The sequence below is a fragment of the Rhagoletis pomonella genome, unplaced genomic scaffold (assembly GCF_013731165.1).
Source record: "Rhagoletis pomonella isolate Grant_MI unplaced genomic scaffold, Rhpom_1.0 Rhpom_scaffold_00001, whole genome shotgun sequence".
Taxonomy (NCBI): Eukaryota; Metazoa; Arthropoda; class Insecta; order Diptera; family Tephritidae; genus Rhagoletis; species Rhagoletis pomonella.
The window spans coordinates 31550647-31564265 of NW_023458555.1; the positions used below are offsets into that span (position 1 = coordinate 31550647).

The 13619-nt window shown below is 33.8% G+C and overlaps 1 protein-coding gene across 4 annotated transcripts in view; it reads left to right on the forward strand.

Annotated features, from left to right (window-relative positions):
- LOC118742763 (G protein-activated inward rectifier potassium channel 3-like) overlaps window positions 1–13619 on the forward strand; it is a 210450-nt gene that overhangs the window by 32846 nt on the left and 163985 nt on the right. The window lies entirely within an intron of this gene.

The window sequence follows — 13619 nt, forward strand, 5'->3', positions numbered from 1 at the left end:
AAGCGTAGTGACGATGGTGTCGAAGCGATGGTATGGCGGTGATTATTTTAGTTGACTGTGGTTGGCGCGCGATGCGATAAAATTGATAAAAATTTACTTTTAATTTGATTCGCACGGAGTGTGCATTTTTCGTTGAAAGCGTTGCTGGAGAGGGGTGTGCGGCACTTAAAAGCTGGAAATTAATGGTATTTTCTAGCACGCTGTGCTCAATCAAAGAACGCTTATCAGTGTCGCGTTATCGAAACAATAAAATAGCGAGAGCAGATATTGTGCGGATATATATGTATGTGCTTTATATATGTATATACAAATATATTCAACTATTTCGCTACTAACAGCATTTTTAGATTATTAAAAAAATAGCAAAATATTTATTTTCGTTCCCATTTTTCCCCTTTGTGCCTCTAAATATAACAGTGTGCATTTACATACATAGGTGCATTAAAATATGTCGCATATTTCTCAGTTGACTTTAATTGAACATTTTTTAACTTATTTGCCTTAAATGCTTTACTATTTTTATTTTCAACATGCATGTCATTTTAATTCAGCGTCACGTACTGGACTGATTCGCCATCAGCCAGTGATATCGATCTACATCTTCACAAAGCAGCAGCAGCTAACCCGAATAAAAGCGACTATTACGCAACTACCACTAAATGGCTGTAGTTTATTTCAGTCCACGAAGTTTTAAATACACCAACATACGGGTATTTTATGCGTATCTAGTGCACACGCGTTCACACAGTTTGTCATCTAAAATGCACTTTTAGTGTTTTTTGCTTTGTTTATTGGTGCAATGGCGACACAACTCGGGACCAGAAGTCCAAGTACTGATGCAAAAATGTGACTATTAATAACGAAATTTTAGCATGGTGCAAAATTTTAAAAGCGATACCGAATAAAAGTCTCTCTTCCACTTCCAATGAAAAGAATAACGGAAGCCTTAGTTAGGACCTTTTTTTTGGTGAAGACCACGGCAAAATATGGTATGATCAGGAGTGTGAAGAAGCTGCAGAGAATAAAATGCCGCCGACAGAACCACACTACGATCGGGCGCAATGCGTGCCCGCATTTTTTCTGACTTCTTGGGGCTTGAATAGTGCCCTGGCCGCCGTAGCCTAGTGTTTAGTTTTTTTTTTCAAATAACGGTCGCCCCTCAGCAAACAATGGCAAACCTCCGATTATACTTCTGCCATAAAAAATATTTTCGGAGATGCAGTAAAAGCAGAGATCTCCCCATTTGTGTTACAATATGACGAAGTAAAACACGAATTGGAAAAGAAACTCGTTCAAACACGTGGAAAACGTTTAAGCCCCGAACAGTTATTTTCAGGAATCAAATATGATACACTGTTCATCCCCAAATAACCTAAGTTATAATTTTAAAACTATTTTGGGGTTCGAGTTAAACTGGAAAAAGCTTTTAAAGCTTCCAAAAACTCCATTTTTTTATTTAGAGGCCAATATTTTTATGAAATATAAAAAGATGTTCGTTCGATAAAACAAGTCCGGTCAATCACTCTACTAGTAACCGATATCCAGAACATACTTAAATTATGGAGATAACACTTTTCACCCTATGGCAATAGCACTGAAAGCCGGGTGGATCCCGAACGAGAGCTCCCAGCCGATGATTATGAAATAGATGTCCTGCCGCCCAAATGCAACGAAGTACGAAAAATAATAACACCGCTGAAAAACCACAAAGCTGCTGGAGCTGACGGCCCGCCACCCGAGCAATTCAAGAACGGTGACCAGAAGCTGATGAGGTGCATGCATCAGCTCTTATGCCGAATATGATCAAATGAATGCGTGCAATACACAGGGAAGGCGACTCGGCCATTCGCACCAACTACCTCGGGATCAGCCTTCTCAGCATAGGTTACAAAGTCTTATCGGGCATAATGAGTGAAAGACTGAAGCGCACCGTCAACCAGCTGATTGGGCCTTATCAGTCTGGCTTTAGACCTGGCAAATTCACCATAGATCAGTTATATACAATACGCCTTTTTGTCGACTTCAAATCCACTTTCGAATGTCAGCCAGTAGCAATAGATAGTCAGTGGTAGCAGTGATAGAAGAGAACTAATGTGTCCTTGACAAATATATCTAGTATTTTAAGGTATGAATTCTAAAGACTATTCAGCCTGACTGCACGGGGATTTCTTCAACTTTATCTACTTCACGCATATTCAAATGTGTTACCATAAATCTTATATTTTTTCTCAGAGCTGTTCATGTTGTCAAATACATATTGTGGCAGCATGAGCTCAATTAGTCTCTTTAAATTTAGTTAATAGTATGCAGAAAAAATATCTAATAATTGAACCAAAAACTGCTACCGTAAAAATAAATATATACATATATTCGAAATGAAAAATATTAAATAAATATTACTAATTACTCAACACTCATTTGACTGGCTACTAGCAATGTTTATTAGTGTTTAAAGAAGCAGATCAAAAAATTGATAAATGAATAACCATAGGCATAGAGAGTACGAAAAATAGACTAACATGAAAAATAGACTAACATGAAAAATAGACTAACATGAAAAATGGAATAACATGAAAAATAGCTACAATCTTGATGTGCGATTACAATCTGCTAAATTTTAATCGCCATCGCATTTCCAGTGCGCACACACAATTCCAATTGAAAACTCTTAGCTACGCGCCTGTTAAATGGCTGCTCTAATTAATTTTATAGCTGGCATTTGCAAATCGCTTCAAGTCAACGTGCATAAATACATATTTCAAATAGAAAAAAAGAAACTAAAAACTAATACTCAAAGCCAAAGCTTAAGAAGCAATGTATGTACATACATACATAGCTGCCAAATCTGAATCGTTTTAAGCACCAGAAATTATGAATGCACAAAAACGCACACAAAGACAGTCGCCCATTAATTCCGCAGATAAACGTTGCATATCATAAATTCGCACAAATATCATCAATAAAAATGACATTTATGCGTGCGTCGGGCAAATTTGCATGGACATTTAAGCAAATGTGTGTGCACTCCCTGTTGGGAGAATGAAGAAGGAAGGAAGGAAAATTTTAGTACTATGAGTATTTTTAAAGCACTTTTAGTGTCTTAGCAAAATTAAATCCACTTCTAAATATCGAAAATAAATATTGAAAAACTAGAAAACATTTTCTTAATGAAAATAATGAAAAAAAACAGTGCCTGTTCCATACAAAATCTAAGCTTAAAACATAAATTATTAGTATTTTTCACAGGAGTAAACACAAATTGGGGGAGAAGCCCGGCCAAACAATTAGGAAAAATTTAAGCCCCAAAATGTTATTATTATTAAGTACATACATATTAGGACGCCCATCGAAATTGTTATTTTTTTTTTTGGGAAATTTCAAGACCCTATCCCATCATTTTATTGGATATGAGTATTGGATAGGATTTATTTAAATCCATAACAAGTTCCTCCACGAAGATTTCCACTCAACCGCTTAATTGACTTGGCCGGGTTCAAAAAAGCACGCCAGCCGTTTCTCTTCTGTGCCAACTGACGACAATTGGAAATGCCAAGTGAAGCCAACTCCTTCTCCATTATATCTCTCCATCGCATTGGACTCCTCGCACTTCCTCTGCTACCACCAGCGGGGACCGAGTTGAATAGTTTCAAAGCTGGAGCGTCGGTGTCCGTTCGGACGACATGTCCAAGCCAGCGGAGCCGTCTAAGTTACTTGCCGTTGCCAATGCGTAAAGGCCCGTAAATCTTCCGCAAAATCTGTCTCTCGATTACTCCAACAGCCGCCTCATCGGTTGTTGTCATTGTCCATGCTTCTGCGCCATACACCAACACGGGCATTATGAGTGACTTAGCGTGGTGAGCGTGGTTTTCGTACGTCCGAGGACTTTACTCCTGAATTGCCTACGCAGTCCGAACTAGCACTTGTTAGCAAGAGTGATTCTTCGTTATATTTCAAGGCTGGCAATATTATTGGTGTTAATGCTGGTTTCCAAGTAAACGAAATTCTCCACTTTCTCGAAATTATAGCCGTCAACAGTGACGCGGTTGCAAGGCGTGATTGCGCTAACAATTGTGTTGATGACAGGAGACACTTCGCATTCTCCTTGTTTACACCAAATCAATTACCTTTGCATGCTTATCCAACTTGGAAAAGACAGAAGAGACTTTGTGGTTTTTGTTACCGATAATGTCGATGTCATCGGGAAATGGCATCTATTGCACGCTCTTGTAGCAAATTAGTCCTGAGCGGTTCAGCTCTGCAGCTCTTCAAAAATTTCAGTTTCAGATGTCGCAAAAAGGCTAATAAAACCTGTTCTGAATAGCTTTTTAATGGTGCTAGAGTTCCTCAAATAAAAAAAAAAGTTCTGTAAAATTACGCCGAAAAAAAAATATCGTAATATTTGAATGTTTTAAAAATATAAAAACTAAAACAGTTTTAAGTCATTTTTCAGTAGTTCTAGCGTTCCCCAAAAGAAAAAAATATCTGTAAAATCACGTTGAAAAAAAACTTATTTGATACAAAAAAAAATAAAACTCTTCTGATAAGCTTTTGAATTGTTCTAGAGATTCTGAAAAGTAAAGGAAAGTTCTGAAAAAGAAACTTTTCTTTTTTAAATTCGAAAAAAGTTTAATATTTGAAAAAAATAAATAAAAATTGGAACTCTTCTGAGTAACTTTTCAAAAGTTCTAGAGTGCATGAAAAAGAAAAAAAAGTTCTGCAAAATTAAGCCCAAGAAAATATTTTGCCAAGATAAAATAAATAAAAAATGCTTGATGTTTGAAAAAAAAATCTAAACTGTTTTAAGTAGGTTTCCTTTTAGGACCACGAGAATTATTAAAATACTACTCTAAATAGTTTAAAATTTTTTTTCAAATATTTCGAAATTTTGTTTTTGCGTAAGATATTTAGTATGGCCTATATGACGAAAATGCAGCTACTTTGTGAAGCCCAACGTTTGTGATTTAATTAAATTAACCATAACTGCGGCAATCTACATTTTCTGTCATAGGAAGCATATACATTTGTATATTCTCATAATGTGGCCTACTTATGCTTGATATTTAAAACTATGCACCACTCTTCCAATACATACTCGTATTTCTCTGTTAATCACCCGCACGCGTATAAAACACCTGTCTTAAGCATTGTTATAAATATATTATTATCCACTTAATTTCTAGCGCACACACCCACCTTGGTACGGCACATACAAAAACAACTAAATACTTAAAAAAATCTAGTGAATATTAACAAAAGAATATTGAGAAATATTTTACCAATTTTAAGCTTTAAACAGTACTTAGCATTTATATGTGCGAGACTTATCCATTAATTCTTTTTTGGGTGCAACGGCAAGCCACCCCTCTACCAAAGAGCCAATCAACCAATCAAGCGGACAAATGGGCGGCAATCAGCTCGAATTACCAAGCCGTGCAGGATATATGTAATAGAGACACACACCCACGGAGCATATATGTACTTACTTATGTAACTGCATACATACTTTAATTCAAATAAAAGTTGAGACATAAAAATATTTATTATGGCGGAGTTAAATTTAAGCTTTTGCTCGAATCGCTTGTTGTGGCAGCAATTAATTGCAATGTGAAGCAAGTGCCTACTACTTAACTACACAATATTTATATTTATTAACTTAGTCAAACACCTTTTTTATTTGGCAAAGGGTGTGCGGCAATGGCTGACTTCAGCGTCGGTAATGTGAGCTGATTGTATGTCGAGCGAAAAACAACTATAAATTAGAAAATAATAAATACAAGTTGGAAATTTTTAGCAGCTCAGTAACTCAGTAAAAGCGATGAATTTGGCAAATGTTTAGAGTGCATTTTTTCAATAAGCGAAAATAAGTGCAACACAATACAAATACTTTGCAGCACTGGCTCCAGCAGCGGCCCAGCAATCTGCAAAACGGCAAGCCTAGCTTTGGCATATGGAATGACTAATATAGTTGTACTTAAGCAGTGCATGAATATCGCTTATTAAGTAGGTATCAGCGTGGCAGAATGAGAAAATGTGTATGAAACAAAATATTTGCACTCACAAACGCTCGAGCCACACACGCGCTGCGGCAAACCTATCCTGTATTGTAAGAAAAACTTATAAAAAATAAATATGACGTTGATGAAAAATTGCTCTCGAAATCGTTGCATTTACAATTTTTTTGAGCACGGTTAGAATAATAATAAGCGCCCACAACAACAATTTGAACATTATGCTGCCGCTTGAATTTCCGCGCTGCAGAAACACCTCGCAGGCAGTGCTTGCTCATTAAGGTGGAGCGAAATTAAACACTTTTTTTTTAGACTGTGTTGAGTTTGCTGCACACGAGTTTTGTAGCTGTTTATTTTTCGTCAATAATTTTAGAAGACCTTGAAAACAGAATTTTCGCTTACATCTCGAAAACTGTCTTAACTTGCGGAGTGAGTAAAATTTGCGTTGACCTGCCAGAAAATTTGTAAATGAGCATTTCTGCACTATATTTTGCACCGTATCGCACCCTCTTCCGGACTACTTCCGAACAATTTCAAACTTCTGGACTATTTCGAGTTCATTTCGGGACTACTTCAGGTCCATTCCAAGACTGCTACAGGACTATTTCAGGATCGTTTCGTGGAAAGTTCGGAAATATTTTGGAACTATTAAGGGATCAGTTCGGGACCATTTCAAGACTTTTCAAGGGACAAATTTTCAGCTTTTGCGTAAAAAATTCAGGACAATTTTACGACTAGCTCGGAGTCAACCCAGTCACGATCATTTTGGAGAAGATCGAGAGTAGTGACGAAATGATTGTGAAATAGTAATTTCACTCCACCTTAATAGTAGGTACTCATGCAGACATATGCAAGTGCACACTTACAGCAAGGCGGTGGCAATGGCAACAACACAATCGGCAGCGTCAAACGTCATCACCCACCCACCAATTTTTTGACACACACACACAGGAGTTATCATATAAATGAATGAAATATTTATCAGTTTTTTTAGTTTCTCTATGTTTTATTTTCAGTTTGTTTTTGTTTTATTTATTTTTTTTTTAATTTTGGTTAACCCAAAATCAGCCTGTGAAAATCGCTCAAAAAATTAATAGCTGAAATTTAAGCCACTTTAGCAACAACAATAGCAAAACATACATTTTAGCTGCAGCAATAATTTAAAATTTTAGTAAGCAGCCGCAACTAGTAATCAAGGAAATATATACATATTAGGGTAGTGCTTAATCTAAACATTATACGGGCACCACTTTTATTCCACTTACTTCATAAATACACACACGAAAATTTAAAAATTTTAAACAAATTTTTAGGGGCTCGCAACCGAGGTTTGAAAAAATTTTAATTTTTTTTGAAAATCGCAAAAAGGTGGCAAAATTTTAACTTGAAATCTGAGAAATTTACATATCATTGAAACTTATTCATATAAATTCATAACCTAGCTGAGTTATAGCCGAACAGAGTCTAAATGTTGTCCAATTTTCGCCATTTACAAAAAAAAAAGAAAAATTTTTACAAACCATGGTAGCAACCCCTAAATGTTTTTTATTCATTTTGAAACTTTCGTGGATGGGCTTATCTTGTATATAGAACAAATTAAAGGGTTGGCTCATGATTTTGATATTTTTAAGGACCACCCTAATGTATGTATATGTGTGTGTGTGTGTACGTGCATATAAGTATATATAACAAAAGTGCAAAACAAATCAAAATAACAGTAAATGCTGCGAAAATCGTGCCTGCCACAAATCAGCGCAAAACGCCTTATTATCTTTGCAGCAGCGGCAGCAGGCAACCCACGAACTTGATTTCTGTTACAATTTTTATTATTATTTTTCTATGCAACAATTCTATGTATGCACACTCGCATGCACAGCATATCAGCGAATATGTGGCCACCATGATGACGATGCACAACAAAACAAAAAAAAAATTGAAAAAATAGCATATAAAAAATATGAAAAAATCATATCAACCGAAATTTTCCAATTTAAAATTAAAAATAAAATTCAAAATAGCCATATCCAACTTAAAATAATACACCTCATTTATTTGGCACATGTACCTTTGGAGCCAGTGTTTGTATGTGCATATATCGTTTTGTATGTATGTATCTATGTATTTCCGTCTAACTCGTGTTTGCACCATTCGGTTGCACCTTCTACACAGCCAGGCTTATAATCAATACAGGCGCTGAGTAATGACCGCTGATGACCGCCCGTTGCTTGGGTTGGTAAGTACATATAAGCTTGCCGCAAAAACAAACCGATTTATTAAAGAATATAAATAAAATAAGTGATGTCAAAAATGTTGCAAGCCACCATGTCTGGTTAAATGCCAACACTTGTTTAAATAACATTTAATATATTTAAAGGTAGGCAATACCAAAGGGTTCATAAATGATGTCAGAGTCGTTTAATGAGGCGATTGGAAAATATGTATGGGAAAATTTATTTTCCTATAAGCATTTACAAGTACTTATATTTGGAATGTAAGTAAATATCTGCTATCATCCTTAGAAAAAGGGTAGTCAAACACAGATCATCTATATTAATGTTCGGATGGCCATAGCTTACTGAGCGTTCTCTGTGATTGATGAACATAGTTTTTGCTTAATGCGCTTATAAGGCACGAGTGCAAGCCAAAAGCTTTCATATCTTCAAGAATATCACTTAAAACGTAAAATAATTGCCATTTTAACGCTTTCATAACCATAAACCTACATTTAAATACAAAAAGTATGTTGTATAAAAAAAAAAACAAAAACAAATTCCCATGTAAAATAAAAATATTACTTTCTTTTACAACAATTTCAAATATATTTTTTTATTTTAATCCGAATAATTTTTTTTATTCGAATACTAAAGAAATATTTTTCAAGAAAAATTACAATTTTTTCTCAAAAAATTAATTAATTTTTCTCAAAAAAACACTTTTATCTAATAAAATATTTCTTTCAAAATTGAAAAAAATAGATAAATTTTTTGCCCGACAAAATTTTTCCGGTAAAAAATATTTATTTAAAAATTGTATCTTACAAGATTTTTCAAATGTTTGGGAAATTAATTATTTCCTATGTAATTGCCAATCATACGTTTTTCTTAGAAATTATTTTTATCCGTCCTATCTAACATTTTTGCTGAGTGATTAATGAATTAATAGAAAATCTAGTATTTTAGTTTCGAATTAGCTTAAAAAGTTGTATGTATTTTACTGAAGATTATATCAAGTTTTATACTGTAGCAGTCATTTTTATGTTCTAAATGGAATTTGGTGAGTAACCTCCCTTCTGCATTTTGAACGAAAAAGAGTTAGGGCCTAGTGTGAACTGTCGGCTAAAACAGCTCAGCCATTTCATCATGGCTGATCCGGCGCTAGCGCAAAATATTATTTCCAGCCAGGCAACGCGCTTCGTCAAATAGTTTTTTTAAGCGTATACAAACCAGAGTTTCAGTCCATTTCGTCGTAAATGTTAATATTTTTAAAAAGGTGTGGTCCACTATAGGAGTGACAGGATGAGTGTATAATATGCCATTTAATAAAATCTTGTCAGCTTTTTAACTTTCCACAAGCTTGACCAGTCAATAAATCATATTTTCATGCACAAATCATTCTCCATGCCTGGCAATTACAGTCAATCATTACCGTTGCAGTAGACCATTCCGACGCATACAACGCACACAACTCGTTGCAAGTCTCGCACACTCAGCAATCGCACTTAATTCGGTGTTGCCATTAAGTACGCTTTAATAAAATAAATATTTCTAACAAGCAATTAAGCTAATGCAAACGAAATTGTCCGCAAAAAAATGAATATTATTATATTGTAACAAAATTGAGTAGCCAAAAATTTATAGCGACAGCATAGTATTGCGGCTACCACATATTTATTTATTTATTTATTTATTTATTTATTTAGTTTGCCACTTGATTTATGCTTAATGTTTTCATATTGTTGTAATTTACGGGAACGCATGTGCGCATGCGCAACGTGCCACAAATATGCATGTCGATACTTGTATGGAGCATGCAACTGGGCGTATTTTACATATCGATTTTGGCAATGGCTGACAGTGGCAGAGTGTTGTCAATATCCAATTACAACCAGCAGCAGCAGCAGCAGCAGTCACTTATGTGAACACACACATATCTACATTGACAAAGTAGATCCAACAGCGAAGGCGGGTGTGCTCGTAACACAAACTCACAACTGCGGGATAGCAGTGGGTTAAGGACATGCGCAACAACAAAACGGCAGCAGCAGTAATAGGAATGCAAACATCAAGAGTCGAGTCAAATGAGTTACGGAAAAAGCACTTTGTCTTACAATTTTGTTACACAAATATTTTTTACACTATAATCGCCTTAGAGGTAAAAAAAAAAACGCTTTACTTCGGCTATGACTTATTTGCATACTTGTTTTTCGAGGCGTTTTTGGGGGTGTTAATGGCATAAAGAATGGCTCATGCTTGCTCTATTATCTCGCTTTTATATTGCATTTTTGTCTAATCACCTCGTTACCCAGACATTTTGTCTCAATTTAGTTCATTTTTTGATTATTTATTTTTCTGTATTTCATTGTTTTTTTGTTTTTTAAACTGGTGCGGCGTTACTCATATGCACTTAGTAGCATTTTAAGTTTGAAATGAAATCAACTTAAATGCGAACATAAACACTGACAAGGCAAAAATATGAATTCGTGTATTCGAACTATGAGTAATTTATGTAGGAGTAATATTTAAGGAACATTTAAGTTTGAGGCAACAATATTTTTCTTAATTCCAAACAAACCAATATAAATAGATATTTACTGTGCTGTGATGAATTAGGCCAAACTTCAAATATCAAGAGAGTTTTAAAATCTCCCAAAATGCAGTGCAAATTTTTCTTTCACCAGTTTTGAAGTTCTGATGGCTATCGGAAAAATTAAATTCGACGTCCGCACTGATCAGCATGGCTTTGGTAAAGTGCACATTCAATGCAATACACTCACTCGAGTTGGCGGCCTTAACCGTAACCGGCCCTTTCTGAATTATCTAAGCAACCTTGGACTTGTAGAAAGCTTTCGCTATCGTTTTTTATTACACGCTATTAAGAAACGTGTTCTAGTTAACTGGGTCGATATCGAAAGACAAAAGTCTGTCATAGTCTGACAATTGTCAATTCTGGCAACTAACTTCAAAGCTCATTACTAAATGAAAGATCTGCTGGCGAGGAGGTTTTAGCGTATGCTGTTCGCTTTTTACAATATGTTTTTTTTTTTTTAATTAAACCTAATTAAAAAAATTTTAATATTTATATTTTTTTTTTTTAACAATAAACACTAAACAACAAAAAAATTAAATGAAAAAAAGATAACTAAATAAAATTACAATAAAGCAAAATTGAATACTTTTAAAAATTAAATGCAATTAAAGAAATGTTTTTCTTTTTAAAACAATAAAATGAGGAAGAATATGTAAATCAAAAAAGAAGAAATAGTACTTATAAATTAAATAAAATTAAAAAATATATATATTTTTATTTTTAAAACAACAACTAAAAATTAATTGAAAAAAGTGATCTTAAAAACCGAAATGAAATTAAAAATATTTCTTTCTCTTTAAAACAACAAAATCTAAGAATTAAAAGAAAAGGAAAATAAAAAAAAACAGTAAGACTAAAGGCAGAAAAAAAATAAAATAATTTTTTAAAAATTAAATAAAAGTTAAAAAAAAAATATTCTTCTATTTAAACAACAAAACGTAAAAATTAAAATTAAATGAAAATAAAAAAATGTATATGCAAAGAAGAAAACAATAAATAAATTATTGTTGTTTTTAAAACAATAACATCTAAAAATTAAATAGTGAAAAATATTAAATTAAAAAAGTAAGAAAAACATTATGTAAGTTTCTATATTATATATTTTTCTGTTTAGAGCAATACAATCTAAAAATTTAAATTAATTTAATTAAAAAGGAAAAAAAATTTAATTTGAAAAAATATAACAAACAAAATGCGCCGCCTCAGGACACGAACTCGTATCTCTTGAAAGGCACACCATTGCGACAAATATAATTAAATGATATAGAATTGCTATTTCTCAAAATAGCTTTTTACCACGAACGGTAAGCCTTATTTCCGAACTTGTTATCTTGCTATCTGTCTTTTACTTGTCTTAAAAAAGACCGTTTACTATCTCGGCCAGAATTACCCTGATAATGTGGTAGTTTTCCTTCGCAGTGGTAGTACGCACCTTCAGCCACTCTGCTACCAACTCAGATATGACGGTGAGCTTATTATAGCAAATGTTTCTGATTATTGGTAAAATTTGGGAAAATACGTGCGTTTAATTACTTTTTTATTCATAAACATATTAATACAATTAATCGTAATCTCAGTAAATTGTTGAGGTACTAGCCTCGTCGTACATTTTTCATACCTCAAATGGCGTTTAAATTTCAGTTTGCAGTTTTTGACTCTGCTCTTCGACAAATAAGTTTTGATTTTAAAACTCTCAAGTTATTGCAACACATCTATGTAATTTCATGATTTTCCTAAATAAATATTGAAAAATAGACTTTCAGCTGCCGCTTGTTATTGCATTTGCTCGTAAATAGACACAGACGCCAAACATATGTACGTATATAGGTATGTATTTCTACAAATGTTTGACAGAGAAATATATCGACCTCTAACTGTTATTTCATGAATTTGCAACAAATAAATATTTGTTGACATTTGGAAAATACCGCTAAAGGCGCACCCACCCACTTCACTTTGAGTGAAATCATAGCACACTTACAACTACAAATATTTTGCAGCAGCTAGAACCTTACCTACCGATACATGAAAAACCCAAAACTGTGGTACTTACTTGTAAATATGTCTAGAAACATTTCAGTGGTCATTTCAGTTATGATCGCGCAGCTGAGAGTTCATTTGGCATACTTACATACAAATCAAAAGACTTAAGGCACGAACTTGTTGTAGTAGGCTAATTGAACCAAAACCAGATTTCAACTGCTTACACAATATATTTAATAACCTAATTGAAGGATGAATCACTAATTAATCATCTAAATAAAGCATGCGGTTGTGTGTTTAGTGAATAAAAAGCACTCGTATGTATGTATATATGCTCATAAAGGTGTTGCACGCAGCTTGCACTTCTGATATTAATGGTCGCTAATAAGCACTTAAGCGTAGCACAAATGCATACAAAAAAAAATTTAAATATTTGCTTATCGGACGATTTATAACTCTTAAAGAAGTTGTGTAAATATAAAGAGTTAAAGGTTTTTGGGTTTTTGCTTTACACAAATAAATTATCTGCTTGTAGTCGTCATAAATAAGGCAAGCGGCTAATTTTCTGAATTGACCGAATGTTAAAAAAAAATATGTAGGGCCGATTGTTCAATGTCTGGTTAACACTACCTAGCTGTTAAACATCATTATCGATGAACCTAAAAAGCAAAGCAATAACCTTCAAAATCTACGAGTTTTTTGCATTTATTGTTTTTTCTCTTCTGTCCAACTAAATTAAAAATGAGAACCTAAAATTTTTCCAATAACTTGCAAGAATATTTATGTACTTATGTAAGTGTACGTATACAAAATGTATCTAAA